We start from the raw sequence: 3,803 nt of genomic DNA on the forward strand, positions 1-3,803 counted from the left end.
AAATGAGCCTTACAAAAAATAAACAAGAAAATACTACATATAATTATCTTTGTCTTTTTTTTTTCTTTTTTTTTTTTTTTTTTTTTTAAGATTTTGATCAGCAAAAAGAAGGAGCTTTATTGATGAAAAGCCCTAAAACCTTTTATTAATTATCTTTATTTTTACAAGGGGAACTGGAACCTTTTCAATTAATACTACTATAAAAATGAAAAAACTGATCTAAATAATTATTGTCTAGAAGAATGAGAAAGGTGTTTTTATAATATAACAAAACCTAAGAGGCAAGAATACAAAAATAAAAACTGAAAGAGTCAAAGATTATAAATAGTCAGAACCAAAAGAGAACAAAATAGAAAGTTTAAGGAGGAAATTGAAAATATTAAAATTTAAAAGGACTAAAGTGAAAAAAACTACATACTTGAAGGACCATTGGAGTGATTTTTTTGGCTTTTGGCATCTAGCCAACTGTTCCATTCTATTGTTTTATTGAATTAATAAAATAATATTTTATTTTTGCTGATCCAAAAAGAAAAAGACCATTGGAGTATTTTATCCAATTAAAAATTTTGATGACCAAATCACAAGAAAGGCTTACTTTTGAGACTACAGATATATTTCATCCTAAAAATATAAAAATATTAGTTAAACTTCTTTTTCAAATTCAATAAGATTCTCATACAAAAAATCTTAGATTCATTATAATTTTACACACCTAACAAGGGTTCAAGTGCTTTGTAACTTTCCTCCATCTCATCAATCACATGGTCATGCACTTCTTCTCTAATGGGTGAAGGTATGTCTTCTGGATCCCTTCTAGGTTTAACCCACCTTCCATGATCATTGCATACTAAACCCTTATTTTACATTTGGTACCAACATGGAGGAATCCTAAGCTCATCCACTAGCATGTCACATGCCTTGTTTACAAAGGCAACATCTCTTCTAGCACTCGAGCAAAACGTCGAGCTTGTACTCATGAATCCATCAACAAGATGAAGGTATATCTCTAGCATATGAAACCCTAGCACATTGAACCCGCCACACTTAAGATAAGGTGAAGAACGCACGTCTAACTTCAATTCTGCTCCAACATGTGTGTATACCCAGTCTAGTATACCAGTGAAATCATCAAACATTTGTAAACTTTCATTGAAAACAATCCCCGGTATGTGAGGGACTAGGTCTTGCTTTACAACCACTCGTAGTGTTTTAACACCCATTTGATATATTTCGTCTCTGGAGGCGATGTTGCCAACTCTAGGTGCTACAAATGATATGACACTAATGGGAAGATTAGGGATAGAGGTTGCAACCTCATAGACATTGAGTAGAGCCAGTGCATCTCTTAAGCTATGTCCAGTGATTGTGAGGCTCACTTGTTCACCTCTTGTCTTGTGAAATTTCACTAGTCTTTTCACTTCTTTCATGACTTGCTCGGAGGCACTAGACTTGTTATACCGAGTAGCATCACTCTTAGATGTGTAAATGTTTAGAAACCCATATTCCACTTTAGCTTCTCCTTCCCCTATTGGCTTTAGCTTCTTCTATAGATCCTCGTACCACTCAGATGGTGCCACCGTACCACGCCACGCTACAACTATGTCCCTCCTCTCTATTCGCCTTGTTTCTTCATCATCACTCATTGCCACAAACCCCATCCAATTGGAGTCCTTACTCCATGTTTGACCTAAGGGTGACCACTCGAGCCACCGTGGCACATCCACATGTGACATGGCATGAATGTACTTACTCACCTTGTAACCATACTTGGTAAGCCCTAACTTGTCAAAGATTTTGTCACGATTGTATCTACAACTACCACAATATTCTGAGAAAGAGTCAAAGTCAAAGGCATCATAAGTCGCTTGTGCAAATTCACTATATTTGAAAATCTCTCGTCGTAGCCAAAGGTGAAGTGGGTTCAAAAGATTATCCCAGCCACAACAACCTTGTATTTCACGCCACTTATCAGATATGTCTTCCTTTGGAGACATAGCTGGAGTGTTGTGCCTCTCCTCATGGTCAAAATGGATGTTCAAAATGGAGTTGTGAACATGTTTTTGGGTAGGTGGTTCATTATGGAGGTGGAAGAAGTTTGAGAGAGATTTAGCTAGGCAAATCAACTGGTTCGAAGTCTTGGGATTGGGTTGAGTGTCAATTGTTAGTTGATGATGGGCATGGATTTTGGGAAGTTGGTTGGTGGTGGTGCTGGGGTGTTAAGATGCTAGGATGCGATGGTGGAAGGTGGAGGAAATTGCTTCCATGGTGGTGGTCTAAATCCCAAACGGGTCACTACTTGAAGGTGCTTGAGACTTTTGTTTGATCATTTTTAAGGTTTAAGAGAATTGAGGAGAGAGATGAGTTTATATCAGTGTGAGTATTAAGTAGATTGTAGCGATCCTGATTTTGACCCAGCCAACTTACGGGGGTCAACTTACGTAAAGCATGAAGTAGTTACGGATTGTCGTTTCTTTGCTTCATGTTTAGGTTGATGTGGATGGTTGTTGTTAATGAGATAACCATGGTGTAACGCCCTCAAAATAATACATATAAACCCAACAATCATGACATTCATAGACAGAAGAAAATAAAGCATAATTCCATTTATCAGAGTATTTAGTCCAAAAAGTGTTACATGTTGACAACAAAAGTAAATGCCCTACGGGCTTACAACTTTCCAAGCCAACACTTGGTTACAACAAAAGAAGAGTCCTAACTCTTTTACAAAATAAGCCCTTGGCTTTGATTTACATGTAACACTAAAATGACAAAAAATAATCAAAAGAGTCTTCGACTCCCAAAACCGTCCAAGCTACGTCCTTGGAGGTGGCATAGCTCCTGAACCTGAAAATGATGTCCCATATAGGGTGAGCCAACACCCAGTAGAGATATGCTAAACATAATATGAGCAATAACTAAAACATTGGCATTTGATAAATGTTTAACTCATATAAACAAACGTACATCACCTTCCATTTCATTATCCCAACTAATTCATAGATATGGTCCCCTATTCATCCAGACAGTTCAAATGAGACTACAACTCATATCAACAATACTTTGGTTATGATCAATTAACATGAGACTACAACTCACATAATTAGCACTTCAACACTTCAAGTTCTAATGAGACTACAACTCATATTATCATCATTTCAATACTTCAATTTATCTACGTTGTACAAACGCAATTAGGATTTCAAGACTTTCACCCTGGACACTCCGACCAACATAGTTATCACTGGAGTCCATCCCCTATCTCCTCTCAAACCATGGAGTACATCCCATATCTCCTCCCAAACAATATACATATACAATGCATTTAAACACTTATCATATACAATGATCAAGCCAAGCACATATTCAATGTGTTATCCCATCCGTCATATTCAATGACATATTCAATTGATTAGTTTTAATTCACCTAATCATCATGCGGTGTCTACAACAATCAAGACTATCCTCCACCGATAGCGCAAAAACAATAAATTATCAAACAGATAAATTATCTATAATTTAAAAGGTGAGTGATTAATCAATCCAACTCCACCATTAAATCTCACAATTTCCCAATTTCACTAATTCCAACTCAATTTCATATTTCCGTAACTTTCCCAAATTAATTATACAATTTAATTCATCACAATAAATTAGGGCTTTTCTCCCCATTTCCTCAACATTGACCCAACGGTCCAAATATCATCAATAAACGTTAATAACCCCATTTTAAGACCCAAAATACACATGTATTGGTCAAAAGAACAAAACCCCTCTTTATACATTTTGAAACCCTAACACCCAAA

The 3,803-nt window shown here is 36.2% G+C and overlaps 1 pseudogene; it reads right to left on the reverse strand.

The window, feature by feature from the left end:
• Positions 1-704: 704 nt before the first annotated feature.
• On the reverse strand, positions 705-2,976 carry LOC114295959 (phospholipase A1-Igamma1, chloroplastic pseudogene; annotated as a pseudogene).
• Positions 2,977-3,803: the final 827 nt, after the last annotated feature.

This window comes from Camellia sinensis, chromosome 9, assembly GCF_055761805.1.
Source record: "Camellia sinensis isolate YWXY chromosome 9, ASM5576180v1, whole genome shotgun sequence".
Classification (NCBI taxonomy): domain Eukaryota; kingdom Viridiplantae; phylum Streptophyta; class Magnoliopsida; order Ericales; family Theaceae; genus Camellia; species Camellia sinensis.